General features: G+C 43.6%; 1 pseudogene; it reads left to right on the top strand.

Annotated features, from left to right (window-relative positions):
• The first annotated feature begins 217 nt into the window (after window positions 1–217).
• Window positions 218–23,239, top strand: LOC101130708 (BUB3-interacting and GLEBS motif-containing protein ZNF207-like; annotated as a pseudogene).
• The last annotated feature ends 302 nt before the right edge of the window (window positions 23,240–23,541 follow it).

The raw sequence follows: 23,541 nt of genomic DNA, 5'->3' as shown, positions 1-23,541 counted from the left end.
CTGCAATCCCAGCTACTTGGGAGGCTGCGGCAGGAGAATCGCTTCAACCCGGGACGCGGAGGTTACAGTAAGCCAAGACATGCCATTGCCCAGCCTGGATGACAGAGCAAGACTCTGTCTCAAAAAAAACAAAAATTGTAACCATGTGTGCATTCTGTGCTGCAGATGCTCACAGAAGTACAGGGAAGGGGCACTGAACCCAGCCTGGGGTGTCAGGATGACTTTCCAGAGGAGCAACACTGGAATTGAAGAAAGAACAGTTGTCCAGACAGAGATAGGCGTGAAGAACATTTCAGAAGTAAAACATCACATATGGAAAGGCATGAGAAACCATGTTCCATTTCAGGAATTCAGGTAACTCAGTTGCCTGAAGTATAAAGTACATAGGAGGCCAGACACTGTGGCTCACGCCTATAATCCCAACACTTTGGGAGGCCCAGACGGGTGCATCACCTGAGATCTGGAGTTCGAGACCAGCCTGGACAACATGGTGAAACCCCATCTCTACTAAAAATACAAAAAAATTAGCCAGCCATAGTGGCAGGTGCCTGTAATGCCAGCTACTCGGGAGGCTGAGGCAGGAGAATCGCTTGAACCCGGGAGGCAGAGGTTACAGTGAGCCAAGATCGTGCCACTGCACTCCAGCCTGGACAACAGAGGAGAACCCTGTCTCAGTAAAATAAAATAAAAGGCATGGGGGAGGCGGGACAAGAAGCTAGAAAGGCAGGGATGAGTTGCAAAGAGCCTTGAGTGCCTGTATCAGTTATCTGCTGCAGTGGTGCTGCATAAAAATCATCCCAAAACTGCGGCTTCAAACAACAGCCATGCCTGGTGTGGTGGCACACACCTATAATCCCAGCTACTCCGGAGGCTGAGGCGGGAGGATCACTTGAGACCAGGAGGTCAAGGCTACGGTGAGCCATGATTGCACCACTGCACTCCAGCATGGGTGACAGAGCAAGACCCTATCTCAAAAGGCCATTTATTCTTGCTTATAAATCTGTGGGTCAGCAGAGTGGTTCCTCTGGCTTGAACTGGGGTCATGTAGGCGTATGCAGTCAGAGTGTGCATTGAGAAACACTCCTGCTGATCTTGGCAGAGCTGTCTCACGTGTTTGGGAGTCAGGGGCTATGAGGGGTTTAGGATGGCCTTGAATCTTCTCCACATGTGCCTCACATTGGCAGTACGTTAGCCCAGGCATGTCATGTCCTCATGACAAGGAAGAAGTGAAAAAGAGAACACACCCAATCATGCAAGAGGGCAAGAGGAAATGCCTGCGCTTTTCAAGCCTCTGCTTGCATCATGTTTGCTAACATTCCAGCGCCAAAGCAAGTCACATCAATGAGCCCAGAGTCAGAATGGGAGGGAAGACAAAGGTTCAGGGCAAAGGCTGTGAAAACTGGGAGGGGCCGTTAATGCAATCAATCTACCATAGTGTAGAGGAGTCTGAATTTTTATACTTAGAGGCATGTTGTCATTCCTATTGATTAGAAACTCTTGAGCAACAGGACTGTATTTTATTCATTACTATATCTGCCATAGCAGTTAGCATAATAATATACCCAAAGTACACATTCAATAAATTTTGGTAGAGTATAACTGAATCCCTAGTTTATACAATAATTTATTCTATATACTAGCTGCAAGTTTTCTAAACACTTATCAAGTACATTTATATTTTCAATCTATATCATCCTTGGAGTACAGAGTTCTATCTATTTGTTACCTGCTGTGTAAAACAGTAATGCCTGTTCACTGCCTAAACACCACCTCCTTTAAGCTTAGCTGGGTTAATTCTAATGTTGAAAGGGAAGGTGAACAAATATGTGGGTGTTTTCCCCAGTCTTTCCGAATTTTGCAAATTTCAAACTGGCCCTCCGTCTTCCATAAAAAAGACTTCAAGCTTCTTGGCCCATCTTCCAATTGTTTAAACAAAGATTTTTCTTCTCTCTACTGGAGCAATTAAAACAGCCCCCATGATGGCAGAGGAAATGCTTTGGTTTGGTTTGAGGCTTCCCAAACATCATTACAGACTAAGGACACCAAATATGTAGCTGACAGCAAAACAGTTTATAATTATGCACCAAGAAACAACCCACCGAAATCCCCATTCTATGCACAGCCTGTCTCCCTGTGCCCTCATTCCTATCTCCACAATCCCACCCACAGTTCTCATCTAGAAAGGCCCAGGGAAATGGCCTTTCTCTGGGCACCAAGTGGTAAATACATTGGAGTCATCTTTGACTCCTCTCTTTTTTTTTTTTTTTTTTTGAGACAGAGTCTCGCTCTGTCACCCAGGCTGGAATGCAGTGGTGCGATCTTGGCTCACTACAACCTCCACCTCCCCGGTTCAAGCAATTCTCATGCCTCAGCCTCCAGAGAAGCTGGGACTACAGGCACGCACCACCACACCTGGCTAATTTTTGTATTTTTAGTAGAGACGGGGTTTCACCATGTTACCCAGGCTGATCTCAAGCTCCTGACCTCAAGTGATCCACCTGCCTTGGTCTCCCAAAGTGCTGGGATTACAGGCATGAGCCACTGCCTCGGCCTGACTCCTCTCTTTCTTTCACACTCCACATTCAGTCCAGCAGCAAAGCATGTCAACTCTGTCTTCAAAATACATCCAGAGTCTGACCACCTCTCATCACTGTCACTGCTATTATCCTGGTGCAGACCACCATGAGCTCTCATTTGAATGATCAAAATAGCCTCCTACCCACTTTCCCACCCACCATGTCTTCCACACGGTAGCCAAAAACATAAGCCTGATCATGTCATTCCTCTGCTCAAAATCCTCCAGTAGATTCCTCTTACTCAGAATAAGAGCCAAATTCTCACCTCAGTCTGTAAGGACCCACATGATTTCCCTGCACCCTCATCTTATCACCTTCCAGTGCTTTCTTGGCTCACTTTGATCCAGCCAGGAAGACAATGGTCTTCCTGCTGCTCTTGAATGTGCCCACTGTGCTGCCTCCTCAGGGTCTTTGCCTGTGATGTTCTTCAGCCTGGAGTACAGTTGCCACAGACACCCACATGGCTCACCAGTTCCCTGTTCAAATGTTGCCTTATCAGAAATTTTTCCCTACCTACCAGTTATGAATTAGCACTTGTGGCTCCCTCCCCACTTCATTACTCTCGATTCCCTCCTTATTTGGCATGTTATATATTCATTTGTATATTGTTTATCATTTGCCCTTCCCACTAAAATTTAAGATCAGCGACAGCAGAAACTGATCTGTCTTGTTCACTGTTTTATCCTCAGAAACTAGAATATAGATTAGGTAGATGGTAGACCTTCAACAAATAATTTGAATAAGGTAGCTATGCCCTACCCACACTGCACATAAGCATTAGGCACAGGCTTATTCTGAATGAAATTTGTTGGGTTTTATTCATTCCTTCTTTTTGATTCATTTCTCCAAACTACCCAGGATTTACATTTGCCTATGATACTAAGAAACTTGAGGGAAACGAGTGCTGTAGTATTTAAAAAGGATCAACTTTAGATATTTGCTTTAAGAAAAAGGGAAATAAAGTTTCCAGCCAAATTCCTAAATTAATGTGCATGATAATAAAATAAACTTGCCTGATCTTCCTGGAATCACTTGGGTAATTCCGAACACGGAGTGATAATACCACAAGCTTCTCTAAATGCAAGGCAGACACTTGCAAACCTGAGCTTTTAATACCAAACAAGTGCCAACTTTTTTTTTTTTTTTTTTTTTTTTTTTTGATATGGAGTCTCACTCTGTCGCCCAGGCTGGAGTGCAGTGGCACGATCTCAGCTCACTGCGTGCTCCGCCTCCCGGGTTCACGCCATTCTCCCACCTCAGCCTCCTGAGCAGCTGGAACCACAGGCACCTGCCACCACGCCCAGCTAATTTTTTGCATTTTTAGTAGAGATGGGATTTCACCGCACTAGCAAGGATGGTCTTGATCTCCTGACCTCATGATCCACCTGCCTTGGCCTCCCAAAGTGCTGGCATTACAGGCGTGAGCCACTGTGCCCAGCCCTACAAGTGCTAACTTTTAAGTATATATATAATGTTATTCTCCACATATCCACACCTCTACATCATCAAACTATAAGAACCCACTGACATTCTGGCACATTATCCAGGCTTCACCAAGCAACCACATGTCCATACGTCTCCCAGAGCAGCCAACTCTAAGTGGCACTAACTGGAAAAGCAGCCTCGCATTGTCATCCCACAAGGAGAAGGGCAAAGCTCTGCTTTCAGATGCCAGTGTAGGGCCACTGGGCAAGGACCCTCCGATGCTGTTCCAATTCTTTCATTCTGTTCTTCCTTTTTTTTTTTTTTTTTTTTTTAGACAGCGTCTCACTCTGTTGCTCAGGCTGGAATGCAGAGGTGTGATCTCAGCTAGCTGCAACCTCTGCCTCCCCAGTTCAAGTGATTCTCCTGCCTCAGCCTCCTGAGTAGCTGGGACTACAGGCCTATGCCCCGCTAATTTTTGTAATTTTAGTAGAGACGGGGTTTCACCGTATTGGTCAGGCTAGTCTCGAACTCCTGACCTCAAGTGATCCGCCCGCCTCGGTCTCCCAAAGTGCTGGGATTACAGGCATGAGCCACTGCGCCCGGCCTCATTCTGCTCTTCTTTCTATTGTGATTTACTCTTCAGGTATATAAGACAGTGGTTTTCCAGCAGTATGCTATGGCACCCCATTTGTTTGGTAAAATAAATTTTGTAAAATCTATTTTTGCTGCAACTGAGTATACATATGGTTACACTGAGGTCTATCAAGATGCATTCTGCAAAAAGTAAAAGTTGTGGCGTAATGACAGATTGCAACAAAGAACAATTACATGTTTTCCAAAACATGGAAACACTGTTCCCCAAACATATAAGAAAACATCTTGGGAGGCCGAGGTGGACAGATCACGAGGTCAGGAGATCGAGACCATCCTGGCTAACATGGTGAAACCCCGTCTCTACTAAAAATACAAAAAATTAGCCAGGCATGGTGGTGGGCGCCTGTAGTCCCAGCTACTTGGGAGGCTGAGGCAGGAGAATGGCGTGAACCTGGGAGGCAGAGCTTGCAGTGAGTTGAGATCACGCCACTGCACTCCAGCCTGGGCAACAGAGCGAGACTCTGTCTAAAAAAAAAAAAAAAATGAAGACATCAAGGTAAAGGCAGTAAACTGAGCAGTCCTCAAACCTAGATGTGGCGTGGAAAGGGAAGCATAAGAGCTGTACCTTTGCTGTATGTACTTGTATGGATACCATAAGATACTGTTTTATCATATATCATACTGAACATGGTGGTGTAGTTTCAATTCCTTTAAGCCCCTATGTGTGTTGCCAATACTTACAGCACTTGAAAGTGTGCTACAAACACAGGAGATTGCGAGCCTCTAGTATAGCAGAAAGCTTTATACTTGTATGGAAGACCAGAGGAATATATACAGATTTATTCTGATTTAGGTTACCTAAGGATACTCCCTCACACAGAATGTGGAATTAGGGGAAGGCCTAATATTTTTTTTTTCGAAACAGACTCTTGCTCTATCACCCTAGGCTGGAGTGCAGTGCACGATCTTGGCTCACTGAAACCTCTGCCTCCCAGGTTCAAGCCACCACACCCAGCTAATTTTTTTGTATTTTTAGCGGAGATGGGGTTTCACCATGTTGGCCAGGCTGGTTTCGAACTCCTGACCTCAAGTGATATACCCGCCTTGGCCTCCCAAAGTGCTAGGATTACAGGTGTGAGCCACCACGCCCAGCCAGGGAAAGCTTAATTTAAGGATGGACTCTGTATTCCACAGACAATTTTCAGAAATAAGTAGTCAAAGAAAATTAGACCAACCTGAAATCTGATGTCTCTATCAGAGGACATTCAATAATCTCGGGAATTATCTTTAGTTTGTGCTTTGAGATGTAACTATCCCTCAGGATTCCAAAAATAAAAGGCAATGGCTATCACAGTGTTTGAAACTCCTAAAAGTGTTACTCCTCCTTCTGCCTCTCTGTCTTTCAACTATGTTTCACTGGAGCATTTATTTTCCTCTGAAGGTTTGTGTCTGAACCAAAGGAAAATGCTGGGACCTCTTTTGGAGAAGTTTTGGCTTCAGTAAATTTTATAAGAGAAACAAAAGTGAGACCTTCCCATCTCTGTCAATCATATTCATTCAAAATAACAGCACTCTCCAGGACCGGGGGTTGTGGGGAGGGAAGGGGCTGGGGAGAAGGTAATGTCATGAATTGTTCCCCTGCAGCTGGTATTTCTCAGTAACAACTGTACATACAAAACAAAAGATCTCTTCAGAAAGCCAGGGACAGACAGAGAGGCCAATAAGAAGAGATCATTATAATCATATTTTAGAGATCAAACAGCTTGAATTACATTTGCTTGAGCCCAGTTAGGTTTCCTGGTTGTTTCAAATAGAACATAGCAATTTAGTGTACCCTAACATAAGAATATAATATAATGGCAAACATACATAATATTATCTCCAGGCATCTACCATGTAGCAGGTTTGTTATCTTCTACTTCTCTTCCACAGTGCTGGGGATAAAAGATAAAAGATATTCTAACACAGGGAGGCAGTATAGCACAGTGGTTAAGAGCATAGGCTTGGCATCGCATCAGGATAGAGTCCCAGCTTTGCCTCTTACTACTATGTTACCTTGGGCAAGTTTCTTAACCTCCCCAAAGGCTCAATTTCCTCAACTGCTAAACAGAAGTTGGGATTTATCTACTTGGTGGTTATGGTAAGAATTGAGAGAGAGAACACATGTAAAACATTGAGCACAGTACCTGGCATGCAGAGAGGACTTAGTAAATGTTTGCATCTAGAGTCAATAAATGTCTGAATAAACAAATACTTTGTTTTTCCCTAGACCTCTCATTTTCTATCCTCATTCTACCCCCAATCTAAGCAAAAAGGAGGGAAGTATTTGGAAGTCATTGCAGCATGTTCATCATGTCATATTGTAAAAAGGAATGAGATAACTAACTTGTTAGGCTTGGTTTTGCTGTTGGATCAAAGGCCTGCTACACAGCTGTGCTCCTGCAAAGGACTGTTCCCCTCTCTCCTTCTAGCATGTCCCCTTTACAGCTGCAGGACTCCAGTACACAGCAGCCACCATGACTGTTCATGGGGAGATGAGTATCACGTGTAAGCAATCAGTTGGCTCCCAACCAGGAAGTAAGGCTTACAAAACATTTATCCAGACACTAGTCTTCTGGGACAAAAGTCCACAGTGCTATCCACAGGCAGGTATTGGGAGTCGGACCAGGAGGCTTCCGGGAAAACAGTCTTGTCCTTTTTTATTAAATAGACAAAAATATGAAATGTGTCTAGCTTTAGAGCTTGGCCAGTTCTCTAAGATATTTCCTTAACTGTCTATAACTTCTTCAAAACAACATTAAGGATGACCACACACTGGGGCTGGGCGCGGTGGCTCACGCCTGTAATCCCAGCACTTTGGGAGGCCGAGGCAGGCAGATCATGAGGTCAGGAGATGGAGACCATCCTGGCCAACATGGTGAAACTCCGTCTCTACTAAAAATACAAAAATTAGCTGGGTTTGGTGGCACACACCTGTAATCCCAACTACTCGGGAGGCTGAGGCAGGAGAATAGCTTGAAGCCAGGAGGCAGAGATTGCAGTGAGCCGAGATCGTGCCACTGCACTCCAGCCTGGCAACAGAGCGAGACTTGGTCTCAAAAAAAAAAAAAAAAAAAAAAGGAATGACCACACACCACATAACCAGACCAAAAAAAAAAAAAAAAAGAGGAACTCTATTTCAGTCCACATGAACGATGAAATCAAGGAGGAATTTTACAATTACAGGTTTCCTTTGACAAAGGGGTTTTACGACTGCTTTGGCCTCAGAAGTGGGTGGTGCTTTCACTTGCAATGCCTTAAAAACTAAATGTTCACACCAGGGACAAGAAATCTGGTCACATGGAAAATCCAACTGCTGCTTCTAATGAGATGCTGTTAAAACCACATTTTAAAAATGCTTCCTAAAAGCATACAGAATGCATAAACATGAAGGTATTTGCCTGTGTCCGAAATTACAGAAGGGCTAAACAACACTGAGTTTCACTGGCCGAAAGCCAAGTGAAGCACTTCACCCTGACAGAAATTATAGTGCCGTCATTGTGTTGTAATAACCCTCTATAAAATGGAGCATTGTGTTTCTGCTGAGTATTGAACAGAAAATGAATCAGGATCTGGCATCCTTAGAGGAATGGGGAGAAGTGTATTTTTGCTTACAGAGAAGAGGATATTCACTAAGTTCCACGAAGTAAATGTTTTGCTCATCTTTTTAAAAATTCTGCCTTTCAAAAGGAGCTATCTTTGACCCACATTTGGAAATGCTTATTATGTTCAGAAGATGTTGCCATCTTTTGCTCTGTAAACGTTTAGAAAAGCACTTGCTGTTTGGTTTTGGAGTTGTGCTTTTTGTTGTTGTTGTTGTTGTTGTTGTTGTTGTTGTTGTTGTTGTTGTTGAAATGGAGTCTCACTCTGTCACCCAGGCTGGAGCGCAATGGCAAAATTTCAGCTCACTGCAACCTCCGCCTCCCAGGTTCAAGCGGTTCTCCTGCCTCAGCCTCCTGAGTAGCTGGCACTGTAGGCACACGCCACCACACCCAGCTAATTTTTTTGTATTTTTGGCAAAGATGAGGTTTCTCCATATTGCCCAGGCTGGTCTGGAATTCCTGAGCTCAAGCAATTCTCCCACCTCAGTGTCTCAAAGTGTTGGGATTACAGGCGTGAGCCACTGCACCTGGCCGTTCCCACGTTTTTAAGACTCAACTGTTACATGGAAAATAAACTCAGGTACATATGCTCAAGTGCAGAAAGGTAAGCCTGGTAAAAACTAATAATAACCCTAGTGCAAAAAGACTCAAGTAGGCTGTCATTATGAAAAGTTGGTTGCTAGCTGGAAAAGAACAAAGGTCACTGTAGTTCAACTTTTACATTTTTATTTTTGTTTTTTTATTCCCTGGAATTGTATAATGTGGTGCTTTAGGCTAGATAGGGCCTACAGTTATTTTTTTTTTTACCCTAATAAGACACTCTTATGGTTACTACTACCTAGCCCAATCCTACTCTTCCTCTATTTCAATACTCCAAGCATTTGTTTTGAAAATGTCATAAAAATCTAATTTTTATCAACTGACATATGTTCCAAATTGATTTTACTGAGAGCCTAAACCCCTAATCTCTATTAACTTTTAGGTTCTTTTTGCCTTCAACCCAGAAGTTGCTGTGTCCACTAGAATGGAAGGCAAGAAATAGCCAATGACATATATACACACATACATATATATATATTAGGATATCTGTACCTTTGAGGAAACAGCAATAGTTATAGCTATCCTTCATCAAGTATTACAGTAAGCGCCTGCTAAAGGCTTTAAAATGTGATCTCCTTTAATCCATACAACACTTTTTGAAGTAGAATGTATTATCTTCATTTTGCAGAAGAGAAAATTAGAACTTAAGCAACTTGCCCAGGTTCATAGATCTAACAAATCAGAGAGCCAAGAGTGAAATCAGGCCAAATTAACATCCATTACACAATGCTGTCTCCCAAGCTCCAAGTCTGTTTACCTTGGGCAAATACTACACTTATATTTCAAAAGCAAAGGGAAAAGAGGGAAGTGGATGCTTCTAAATGCAGAAGAAGCAAATGGAAAATTTTGTGGCTATTTATTCATCCACAAAGTTTATTAAGGGACAAACACACTGTATGAGATCGTTGCAGGATTGCAGCGCAGTTCCTGTCTTCAGAGAGCTAACATTAACTGGAAAGACACCTAAGAATATAAGTCAAAATTTTAAAAGTGCTCCAATAGAGGTATACCCAAAGTATTGTGTGTAGGGGCATAAAGAAAAAAGAGATTTTTTCTGACTACTTGACAAACAGTTGGATAGACTTGTTTTGCCTTCCGATCATTACTACCACATTCATTTAACCTACTCATTAAGAACATTTGACACCTGTTTGCCAAAATTAATGCATAGTAATTCTGAATATTTGAAGACTTTCAAGTCAGTGAACTGAAAAATCTGCTTCTATACTCTCAGATATTATTAGTAGCAATGAAAGCTGGTAAAATATGTATATTACATATATACATGTATATAAATATTTATATATAAAATAAGGTTTTAGAAAGCAAGCCAGTTTTGGAAAAGCAAATCAGTAACATGAATCAGACTTCTAGGAATTTATCTACTTTACTGATAAGCTCTTGGGGTAAAGTGTTAACTCAGCCCTTGCTTATTTAATAATAAACTGGAAATAACCTAATGTCCATCAGTTGGGGATTGATTGAATTCTGGCACATACATACAATGGGTTGCTCTGCAGTTGCCAAAAAGAATTTAACACTCATTAAAGGAAAGAAAATCTCCATGGCAGATTGTTGAATAAAAGCAAACTACAAAAGAATATGATATCATTTACATTAAAAATATATATGTATACATATATACACACATACACACACATGCACACATATCGTGGATAAAATAAATGCATAGAAAGATATCAAAAAGGATGCTTTTGAACATGTCAACATTGGGAATTAGGATAACTTTATTTCTTAATACTTTTCTGTTTCTTGAATTTTATGCATCAATTTATTATTTTGGTAATCAGAAAAGAAAAACAAGAAAACCATTATTTTGGGAAGAAGAGGAAATATAGCTCCTTTTAGAGTTAAATATTATAAAATTATATGTTCCAGAAATAATATTTCAAAATATATTTCTATTGAAGTAGTAGTAACTCACTTTGAACAAAACCTTTTATTCATCAGATAATAGATTTGAATTTACTTTGTGGATTTGTCATAATCAGAAAATCATAACCATTTTGATAGAGGCAGGAGGCAGAAAAATACCTAGGCAGAAAAATACCTAGGTTTCCCGGAGAAACCGCACCTTCAAGCCAAAAACAGCCTGAAGCCTGAAAGACCAGGCTGCTGGTTCCAGATGAAACTGATGACCCAGAGTGAGAATTTCTATTCCTGTTTGCCCACACTTTCCCAATTCGTTCTTTCCAAATAATGCCTTTTAATCAATTGAATGTTACCTTTTCCAATACTACCTATGGCCCGCCCCTCCCCCATCCTGTGCCAATAAAAACACCAGACTGAGCCACACTAAGAGAGACCACCGACTTTGGGTGGCGGAACCACCCTTGCAGCTCCCCTCCCTGAGAGCAATTTCGTCACTTAATAAAACACTTCTCCACCCTTCTTACCAGTTGATTGTCAGTCTGATCTCATTCTTCTTGGACACAGGACAAGAACTTGGGACCCCAGTGAACACCAGTACGAAGAAGGCAGTAACAGTGTAGCCCCCCACACCCCCACCAGCACCCTGTGGCCGCCCCCACATGACAAGAAGCAGTGGCGGAGCAGGCCAGGCCCAGAACCGTGGACCCAGTTCATCTGGCTGCAGACTGCAGGACTACAAGAGCTGTTAGCATGCCATAACACCCTCTCTGGGGCTTTGGGATTGCGGCCTTCCTTGTTTGGGCACCACCATGTTCCCCTCATCAGGACACTGGACTCCACCACAGGAGTTTGCTTGCAAAACACCTGGTCCAGCCGCAAGCCCTGCACAGAGCCCACTCTTGTGTCGGCACTTGGAGCAGCTGGCCAGGCCTGCACTCGCTTGCTCACACACCCTCCTCCCACCAGCGGCTGAGTGCACAGTTGCAGTGACCACGGGATCCATGCTGGAGCACAAGCCAGGTACAGCCCGGTTGGCTGAGTGGGCGGGGCACCGCTTGTTGCCAGCCCAGGCCTAGCAAGGCCCAGGCAGGGCATGGCTGGCTAGAGGTCTCCAGGTGGCAAAGTGGCTGAGAAAAATCTTGCGTCAATGTCAAATCTTATGAAGTTGGACTTGACTATCTTGCTCAATGTAGAGAAACAGTCAAAAAGAGCCAAAAGTTCCATGTAGCATAAGAAGTATATTCCAGCAGAGAAAATCATAGGTCTATTCTTTTTGAGTCTACTCTAGGGGCAACAAGGAATATCGCTAACTTTAGGAGCCTTTCTAAGATGATACTGCTAATTTGTAACCTGGCTTCAGGCCAAAGAGTCCAAGTAGCTGGAAGAAATATGCTATACTTTTGTTCTCCTTTTCTTCTTTCTTTACCAGTGATTCTATGTTTACAAATTAAATAACAAGAGAATCCAAAAAGCATTCCCAACTTTGCATGCATTATAATACACACCTCCAAAACCACTTCCACTAAGGAAGTAGGAATTATGGACTCATTTAATCAATAATATAAAGAAACATCATTTTCTTTTTTTTTTTTTTTTTGAGACAGAGTCTCGCTCTGTCGCCCAGCTGGAGTGCAGTAGCGCGATCTCGGCTCACTGCAAGCTCCACCTCCTGGGTTCACGCCATTCTCCTGCCTCAGCCTCCCAAGTAGCTGGGACTACAGGCGCACATCACCACGCCCGGCTAACTTTTTCTAATTTTTAGTAGAGACGGGGTTTCACCGTGTTAGACAGGATGGTCTCCATCTCCTGACCTCGTGATCTGCCCTCCTTGGCCTCCCAAAGTGCTGGGATTACAGGCGTGAGCCACTGCGCCCAGCCAAGAAACATCATTTTCTTTAGGTTATATGAGTTAGATTGCTGACTGATGAAAGGAACCAATATGCACAAAGATCCCTAGACTTTTTTTTCCTCTGTGCAAAATTTGGCCTCTTCCATGGCTAAAATTCTAAGATTCTATTATTTACAGTTCTAGAAAATGTGCTATTGAGGGCATAGTTCTCAATAGATGATATTTCAGAATAGAACTTATTCCAATTATGGGGATACACTGGTTATATTAGGAGTATGTGTTTTTGTTGCATTCTTGTCATTACTGAAAAAGAATAATTATCAATTTCTAAAAAATAATCAAGTGGATTTGATGTAAACAATCTCATGCCAAATGCTGAAATTTAATGAAAACATATGTAACTCAGTAGTGAGAAGAAGAAAAAAAAATTTATGGTGGAGAAGAATGAAGGAAAAAATGTTTTTAAAAATGAAAAGTGTAGAAAGAGGAACTTTTTTTTTTTTTTTTGAGGCAAGTCTCACACTGTCACCCAGGCTGGAGTCCAGTGGCGCAATTCGGATCACTGCAACCTCTGCCTCCCGGGTTCAAGCGATTCTCCTGCCTCAGCCTCCCAAATAGCTGAGATTACAAGCGTCCGCCACCATGCCTGGCTAATTGTGTATTTTTAGAAGAGACAGAGTTTCACTGTGTTGGTCAGGCTGGTGTCGAACTCCTGACCTTGTGATCTGCCCTTCTCGGCCTCCCAAAGGGCTGGAAGGCACTACTGGTGTGAGCCACCACACTCGGCCCTTAATTATTATTTTTTTTTATGAATTAAACTGAGAAGTAGCCAGAAAAGGGAAAAACAGTCTGTATAACCAAAATGATATAGAGGTTTGTGCAATTCATACTTTAGTATTAATTTCCTAAATTGCCCCCAGATACTCCTTGGTCAGTTTGAACAATTCTTACCACCTTTCAAATAAGTGATATATCATCCACAACTTCCAAAATAAGTAAAGTCCTTAACTCTCATACACATACGTGAGGCTAAAAACCAAATCATTTTCCATGAGAGCATACAATTTTCACGTTGCCCTAGGGCCAAAATGATAAGAATGTTCTCAGGCTCTCAAATAGTTTAAGGTCACCCTTTTATGAATGTTAAATGTTTGATTCTTTTTTTTTTTTTTTTTTTTTTGAGACGGAGTCTCGCTTTCGTTGCCCAGGCTGGAGGGCGATGGCACGATCTCGGCTCACTGCAACCTCCGCCTCCCGGGTTCAATCAATTCTTCTGCCTCATCCTCCCAAGTAGCTGGTATTACAGGCATGCACCACCAACGCCTGGTTAATTTTTTGTATTTTTAGTAGAGACGGGGTTTCTCCATGTTGGTCAGGCTGGTCTCAAACTCCCTAACTCAGGTGATCCGCCCGTCTCGGCCTCTCAAAGTGCTGGGATTACAGGCGTGAGCCACTGTGCCTGGCCCAAATGTTTGATTCTTTGACAGTGGGAAATTTCTAGAAGTTTCTCCAACAGTAAATCCTCACTTAAAGTATTTTCATCCAGGATCTAAAAAAGAATAACATTATTGGACATTCTGAAAATTAAATGGAGAGGAAGTCGGTTGTTGCACAGAAGTGCAGTGTGCAGCTGGGCATGGTGGCACGCCCTGTAGTCCCAGCTATTCAGGAGGCTCACACAGAAGGATCACTTCAGCCCAGGAGTTCAAGACCAGCCTGAGCAACATAGTGGGACCCCATCTTTTTCAAAAACTACATTTTAACGAAGTGTGGTGGGCTAGGAGACCAGTGGATTTGACATGATCTTGGGCAATTCACTCAGCCTCTGAACTCTACTTTCTTAAACTTTTAACAGCCTCTTTTCAGAATTACGTTCAGAATAGAGTTGGAATGATCTTAGTTCAATGCCTGACCCTGTTATTTACCAAGTGTGTGTGAATTTGAGCAAACTTACCCTTTTTTTTTTTTGAGACGGAGTCTCACTGTGTCGCCCAGGCTGGAGTGCAGTGGCGCCATCTCAGCTCACTGCAAGCTCTGCCTCCCGGGTTCACAAGATTCTCCTGCCTCAGCCTCCCGAGTAGCTGGTACTACAGGCGCCCGCCACCACGCCCGGCTAATTTTTTGTATTTCCAGTAGAGACGGGGTTTCACCGTGTTAGCCAGGATGGTCTCCATCTCCTTGAGAGGTGACAGCATGCTGGTAGTCCTCACAGCCCTCGCTCACTCTCGGCACCTCCTCTGCCTGGGCTTCCAATTTGGCGGCACTTGAGGAGCCCTTCAGCCCGCCGCTGCACTGTTGGAGCCCCTTTCTGGGCTGGCCAAGGCCAGAGCCTGCTCCCTCAGCTTGCGGGGAGGTGTGGAGGGAGAGGCGCGAGCGGGAACCGGGCTGCGCGCAGTACTTGCGGGCCGGCGCGAGTTCCGGGTGGGTGTGGGCTCCGCGGGCCCCGCACTCGGAGCTGTCAGCCGGCACCGCCGCCCCGGCAGTGAGAGGCTTAGCACTTGGGCTAGCAGCTGCTGTGCTCAATTTCTCGCCGGGCCTTAGCTGCCTTCCCGCGGGGCAGGGCTCGGGACATGCAGCCTGCCATGCCTGAGCCTCCCCCCCGCCCCCTCCGTGGGTTCCTGTGTGGCCCGAGCCTCCCCGACAAGCGCCGCCCACTGCTCCACGGCGCCCAGTCCCATCGACCACCCAAGGGCTGAGGAGTGCAGGCACACTGCGGCGCCGGACTGGCAGGCAGCTCCACCTGCGCCCTGGTACGGGATCCACTGGGTGAAGGCAGCTGGGCTCCTGAGTCTGGTGGGGACTTGGAGAACCTTTATGTCTAGCTCAGGGATTGTAAATACACCAATCGGCACTCTGTATCTAGCTCAAGGTTTGTAAACACACCAATCAGCACCCTGTGTCTAGCTCAGAGTTTGTGAATGCACCAAATGGACACTCTGTATCTAGCTACTCTGGTGGGGACTTGGAGAACTTTTATGTATAGCTAAGGGATTGTAAATACACCAATCAGCACCCTGTGTCTAGCTCAGGGTTTGTGAATGCACCAGTCAACACTCTGTATCTAGCTACTCTGGTAGGGACTTGGAGAACCTTTGTGTCCACACTCTGTATCTAGCTAACCTAGTGGGGACGTGGAGAACCTTTGTGTCTAGCTCGGGGATTGTAAACTGCACCAATCAGCACCCTGTCAAAACAGACCACTTGGCTCTCTGTAAAATGGACCAATCAGCAGGATGTGGGTAGGGCCAGATAAGAGAATAAAAGCAGGCTGCCCGAGTCAGCAGTGGCAACCCGCTGGGGTCCTCTTCCACCTTGTGGAAGCTTTGTTCTTTCACTCTTTGCAATAAATCCTGCTGCTGCTCACTCTTTGGGTCCACACTGCCTTTATGAGCTGTAACACTCGTCGCGAAGGTCTGCAGCTTCACTCCTGAAGCCAGCGAGACCACAGACCCACCGGGAGGAACGAACAACTCCAGACGTGCAGCCTTAAGAGCTGTAACACTCACCACGAAGGTCCGCAGCTTGACTCCTGAGCCAGCGAGAGCACGAACCCACCAGAAGGAAGAAACTCCGAACACATCCGAACATCAGAAGGAACAAACTCCGGACACGCCGCCTTTAAGAACTGTAACACTCACTGCGAGAGTCCACGGCTTCATTCTTGAAGTCAGTGAGACCAAGAACCCACCAATTCCGGACACATCCTGAACTCTTGATCTGCCCACTTCAGCCTCCCAACGTGCTGGGATTACAGGCGTGAGCCACCGCGCCTGGCCACCCTTTTTATATTTTCTCGTCTACAAAAATGGAGTATGAATATCCACTCCTTCGAACTATGAAACTACTACAAGAAAAAATCAGAAAAATTTCCAGGACATTGGTCTGGGCAAAAATTCCTTGAGCAAAACCCCATAAAAGCGCAGGCAACCAAAGCAAAAAATGGATAAACGGGATCACATCAAGGTAAAAAGCTTCTGCACAGCAAAGGAAACAATCAACAAAGTGAAGAGACAACCCACAGAATGGGAGAAAATATTTGCAAACTACCCATCCGACAAGGGATTAATAAACCGTATATATAAGAAGCTGAAGCAACTCTATAGGAAAAAATCTAATCCAATCAAAAATAGGCAAAATATTTGAACAGACATTTTTCAAAAGAAGACATATAAATGGCAAACAGGAACAGGAAAAGGTGCAACAACACTGATCATCAGAGAAATGCAAATCAAAACTACAAGGAGATATATCATCCCAGTTAAAATGGCTTATATACAAAAGACAGGCAGTAACAAATGCTGGTGAGGACGTGGAGAAAACGGAGCCCTCATACACTGTGTACAACCACTATGGAGAAAAGTTTGGAGGTTTCTCAAAAAACTAAAAATTGAGCTACCATATGATCCAGCAATCCCAGTGCTGAATATATACCCAAAAGAGAGGAAATCAGGGCCAAGCGCGGTGGCTCACACCTGTAATCCCAGCACTTTGGGAGGCCGAGGCGGGCAGATCACGAGGTCAGGAGATCGAGACCATCCTGGCTAACACGGTGAAACCCCATCTCTACTAAAAATACAAAAAATTAACCAGGCGTGGTGGCGGGTGCTGGGACCCCCGAGTAGTCCCAGCTACTCGGGAGGCTGACGCAGGAGAATGGCATGAACCTGGGAGGCGGAGCTTGCAGTGAGCTGAAATCGTGTCACTGTACTCCAGCCTGGGAGACAGAGTGAGACTCCGTCTCAAAAAAAAAAAAAAAAAAAAAAGGAAATCAATATATCAAAGAGATATCTGTTTGTTGCAGCACTGTTCACAATAGCCAAGATTTAGAAATAACCTAAGTGTCCATTAACAGATGAACAGATAAAGAAAATGTGGTACTCATATACAATGGAATACTATTCAGCATTTAAAGAAAAATGAGAGCCATTCATTTGCAACAACAAGGATGGAACCAGAGGTCATTATGTTAAGTGAAATAAGCCAGGCACAGAAAGACAAACATTGCATGTTCTCACTTATTTGTGGGATGGAAAAATCAAAACAATTGAACTCATGAACATACAGAGTAGAAGGATGGTTATCAGAGGCTGGGGTTGGGTGGGGAAGTGGGGAGCTGAGGGGAGGTGGGGATGGTTAACAGATACCAAAAAATAGTTAAGAATGAATGTGTCCTACTATTTGATAGCACAACACGACGACTATAGTCAATAATAACTTAATTGTACATTTTAAAATAACTTAAAGAGTATAATTGGATTGCTTGTAACTCAAGGGATAAATGCTTGAGAGGATGGATACCCAATTTACTCTGATGTGCTTATTTCACATTCCATGCCTATATCAAAACATCTCTGGTACTCCACAAATACATTCACCTACTATGTACCCACAAAAATTAAAAATTTAAAGAAAAAAAGGAAAATGGTTGGGCACAGTGGCTCACACTTGTAATTCCAGCGCTTTGGGAGGCCGAGGTGGGCAGATAACTTTAGCTCAGGTGTTCAAGACCAACCTGGGCAACATGGTGAAACCCTATCTCTACAAAAAATGTAAAAATTAACTGGGTGTGGTCAAGCACTCCTGTAGTTCCAGCTACTTGGGAGGCTAGGGTGGGAGGATCGCTTGACCCCAGAAGGTTGAGGCTGCAGTGAGCCATGATCCCACCACTGCACTCCAGCCTAGGCGACAGAGTGAGATCCTGTCGCAAAAAAATAGAATACCCACTCCACAGAGTTGTTGATAATTATATAAGAAATTATATAATACACAGATAGAAGGTGCTTAATAAATGTTAGGCCCCTTCCTCCCCACCTCTCCTTTTCTGCATCCGTGTCCTATTTCTTTAGAAATGAAATTTAACACTTTATAATACCTTTAAAATATGATGATTTTAGTTCACTTTAAAAACTTTTGTATTGAGGTATAATTTACATACAATAAAGTATGTAAAGTATAAAAATGACAATTTTATATATGTGTATACACCTATATAATCACTACTCAGAGCCAAATATAGAACATTTATTTATAGCATCCTCCCAGATATTCCCGCACGCCACATCCGACCAATACCCCTCCAAAGGTAACCATTATTCTGCCTTCACCATTATTACTAAAGTATTTTTAAATTATGTCAAAAATAAATGACAGTATATCTATACTAAGGAATAAAAAAGCACTAGTTAAAACAAAGGAAGTAGAGCTATACATGCCAACATGGAAATATCCCAAGATATTGTTCTGTATTACTGAGGTAATTGAAAATTAATAACAGAAATGCTAATGGAAAGAGGTAGATGGAAAGGAGAACAGAAATATGATGGGTAAAGCTCTTTTAGTCTTTTTGAAATCTTCATTAAGCCTGGGCGAGGTGGCTCACACCTGTAATCCCAGCACTTTGGGAGGCCTAGGCTAGTGGATCACTTGAGGTCAGGAGCTGGGGACCAGCCTGGCCAACATGGTGAAACCTTGTCTCTACTAAAAAAAAGAAAGAAAAAAAAAAAAAAAGATTAGCTGGGTGTGGTGGTGCATGCCTGTAGTCCCACCTACTTGGGAGGCTGGGGCGGGAGAATTGCTTGAACCCAGGAGGCGGAGGTTGAGTGAGCCAAGATCACACCACTGCACTCCAGCCTGGGTGACAGAGTAAGACTTCGTCTCAAAAAAAAAAAAAAAAAAATCCTTAGTAAGCATGCCCTCACTTTGTGGCAGAAGTCTCCAAACTGAATTCAGTCACCTAAATTGGAAGCATAGCAGGAATCATTGAGAGACCACATATTTACAGAAACAAATGTACTCCTCTCCCTCTAACTTGGACACCGACCACATCCTGAGCTGAAACTCTTCATAATCCTTGCAGGGCCACACCTTTTCTATCGCCAGCCAAAGGGCCAAAATGAAAGACAGATAGGCCTGCGGGTTCAGATCATTGCAGCCTTGCTGTGCAATAATATAGATGCCAGCGCTGGGGTTTATCCGACTCTTCCCAAAAGTCACAACCAAATATAGTTTCTCCTGAGATGTAGTGAATAAGGCTGGCCTAAAAGATTGTGGTGGTCAAAATCAACCTAATAGGGCAAGGCCTTACCTAGAAAGTTCTGAACCGATCTAATTTGCATCTAAACCTTCAAACTAACTTTTTGTTAATATCTGGATCTAAATAGTAAACAACTAAATGAGTTCAAATGAAGAGGAAACAACAGGTTTATTTTTCAAACTTAGGCAAACGGTATCTGAAACCACCTTCACACTCCCTTTGCAAGTCAATGTGAATGAATGGGTGGGCACACAGTAGTTGCACTTTAATCCATTTTCTTTTTCAATTGCCAGCACGAGGCTTGAGAGCCTCCTTGTTAACAATTCTCACAGCCCAAACCCTTCTCCAGTGCAATGTAAGCTTCTTTCCTCTTGTCCTGTTGTTTGTGGAGATGAGAAACAACCAATGTTTTTCTGTTAATGACCCTTCAAATCAGTTGGACCTTTCTTCTCTAAGTTAACTAACCCTACAGCTTTCTGGCCTTTCCTCATAGCCTTTATTTTCCAAGCCTTAATTACATTTTTGCTCTTCTCTGGAGCTCTGCCAGTTCCCCACATCCTCCTTAAAGGGGAGACACAAAGTAGCCACAGTTGAGGTCAGACCAGTGCTGGAAAAGCTGAGAAGCCACTTCCTGCCCTTTGACTTTTATGCATCCCACTATCTTACTGACTTTATAAATAAACAGCACTCATTGAACTAATTCTAGCAGGGCTGTCATTCAAGCTGAAGCCCACCTTTCCCATCTTGCATCTCAGCATTTTGATTTTGTCCCGTAAACTTTTTGTGCTTACCCCTTTTGAGCTTTTCTAATTCAAAATGTCTCACCCAATGAATTGTCTGAGCCACTTCACATGTGATCCCTTGTTTCTCTACTTCCTCACAAAAACTTCTGTAAACTCAGGAGGTGCCTTTCCAGAAGCCAAGCCAGTGATCAAAATCTACTAAGATTTCCTCTCTCCCCGACACCATCCCCAAGGCAAGTACTGCTGACACTGTGGTAATAAAAACTACCATTTATTATGCCAGGAAGTGTGGCATACATTATTTCATTCATTCCTCACAACAACCAACCTTATTACTCCTATTTTATTGAACAATTTGAGGTTAGCTAGATTAGGTAATTTGCTGTAGCCACAGAGCAAGCAAGTGCTGGATTCAAATATGAGCCTCTCTGCCCCTGAACTCACTGTGCCACAATGTCGCAAAATCAGTGCTCACTGGCATTTGCATGTAATCCACCAGGCAAATGTGACTCCACTTGTAAAGTCTATGCTCTCTCTTTTGGAGCTGGGACATCTTTCTCCTGCCCTTGAGTGTCAAAACTCCAGGTTCTCTGGGCTTTTGGACTCTAGGACTTGCACCAGCCACCTCCTAGGCACTTGGGCCTTCAACCTCAGACTGAGTTATATATAATCCAAGGCCTTCAGACTTGGATTAAGTCATGCTATTGGCTTCCCTGGTTCTCCAGCTTGCAAATGGTCTATCATTGGACTTGTAATGGAGCCAAGTTCCCCTAATAAATCCCTTATCCTATCTCTCTCTCTTTCTCTCTCTATATATACAAATTATATATACTATATAACTGATTATATATAATATTTAAAAATCATATATATTATAACATTTTTATAGAAATTATATTTTAATATATAATTATATAATTTTTATATTTATATAGAATCAGTTATGTATAAAATATATAATATATAAATATAGGCCAGACGCGGTGGCTCACAACTGTAATCCCAGAACTTTAAGAGGCCGAGGCGGGTGGATCACGAGGTCAGGAGTTTGAGACCAGCCTGGCCGACATGGTGAAACCCTGTCTCTACTAAAAATACAAAAATTAGCCAAGCGTGGTGGCATGCGTCTGTGGTCCCAGCTACTCGGAAGGCTGAGGCAGGAGAAGTGCTGAACCTAGGAGACGGAGGTTGCAGTGAGCTGAGATCAGGCCACTGCACTCCAGCCTGTGCAACAGAGCAAGACTCCATCTCAAATAAATAAATAAATAAATAAATAAAATATATTTATAATATACTTATAATACTTATAAACACTCATAAATATACTTATAAGTATATATTTATAATACAATATAGCATTTTGTGTCTGCTTCCTGTGGGACGCAGTGGTAACCATTTGGTTGGGAACGTGAGTAGTATTTTGCCTTGTTTCTCTTGCTTCTTTTCTCCTCCCTTTTATTGTGTTGGTAGAGCGCAGTTATGGGGCAAGAAGAAGAAGCAGCTGAAGCCGTGGTGCTGGTATTGTAATAGAGATTTTGGTGATGAGAAGATCCTTATACAGCACCAAAAAGCAAAGCATTTTAAATGTCATATATGTCACAAGAAATTGTATCCAGGACCTGGCTTAGCCATTCATTGCATGCAGGTGCATAAAGAAATAATAGATGCTGTACCAAATGCAATACCTGGGATAACAGACATAGAATTGGAAATATATGGTATGGAAGGTATTCCAGAAAAAGACATGGATGAAGGACGACAAGTTCTTGAACAGAAAACACAAGAAAGTCAAAAAAAGAAGGAACAAGATGATTCTGATGAATACGATGACGACGACTCTGCAGGCTCAACTTCATTTCACCCACAACCTGTTCAACTTCAACAAGGTTGTATTCCTCCAGTGGCACAGCCAGGACTCCCGCCAGTACCAGGAGCACCAGGAATGCCTCTAGGCATAGCTCCATTAATGCCAGGTGTTCCTTCTCTGATGCCAGGAATGCCACCAGTTATGCCAGCCATGCCACCTGGATTGCATCATCAAAGAAAATGCACCCAGTCATTTTGCGGTGAAAACATAATGATACCAATGGGTGGAATATACCACCTGGACCAGGAATACCACCTCTGATGCCTGGAATGTCACCAGGTATCCCCTCCACTCCCCGACCCCCATTCCACGTCCTAGAATTCCTCCAGTGACCCAAACACAGGCTGTTTCAGCGCCAGGTATTCTTAACAGACCACCTGCACCAACAGCAACTGTACCTGCTCCACAGCCTCCAGTTATGAAGCCTCTTTTCTCCAGTGCTGGACAGGCTCAGGCAGCTGTCCAAGGACCTGTTGGTACAGATTTCAAACCCTTAAATAGTGCCCCTGAAGCAACTACAGCATCCCCAAAGCCTATATTCTCTGCTTATACACAGTCTGCAGATTCAACCACTAGTACAACAAATAGTACTGCAGCTAAACCAGCAGCTTCAATAACAAGTAAGCCTGCTACACTTGTAACAACCAATGCAACCAGCAAGATGGATATATACCATCCAGATGAGGGTATATATCTGGAAGACAGAAGGGCACAGTTACCTAGAGGTCAACATAATCTTCCTCTGCAAGGAGAGGCCCCCATCGGTAATCCACCAGTTGAACCAATTGGAGGTATGACGCCACCATAGCCAGGCATCCCATAGCAACAAGGAGTGAGACCCCCAGTGCCGCCTCATGGTCAGTATGGTGGTCATCATCAAGCCATGCCAGGATACCTTCCTGGTGCTATCCCCCCATATGGGCAGGGACCGCCAACAGTGCCCCCTTACCAGAGTGGGCCTCCTCGACCTCCAATGGGAATGAGACCTCCTGTAATGCTGCAAGGTGGCCAGTACTGATCTTACCTCATCCAGTCTAATAGATTTGGAGATTAAACCTTTTCTCAACTTGTGCTGTTTATTTATTTATTTATTTATTTATTTATTTATTATTTTTATTTTTTTTGAGATGGAGTCTCGCTCTGTCGCCCAGGCTGGAGTGCAGTGGCGCGATCTTGGCTCACTGCAAGCTCCGCCTCCCAAGTTCACGCCATTCTCCTGCCTCAGCCTCCGGAGTAGCTGGGACCACAGGCGCCCGCCACCACACCCAGCTAATTTTTTGTATATTTAGTAGAGATGGGGTTTCATCGTGTTAGCCAGGA

Source organism: Gorilla gorilla, chromosome 11, assembly GCF_029281585.2.
Source record: "Gorilla gorilla gorilla isolate KB3781 chromosome 11, NHGRI_mGorGor1-v2.1_pri, whole genome shotgun sequence".
NCBI classification, from domain to species: domain Eukaryota; kingdom Metazoa; phylum Chordata; class Mammalia; order Primates; family Hominidae; genus Gorilla; species Gorilla gorilla.
This window is presented reverse-complemented; position numbering and strand designations above follow the sequence as displayed.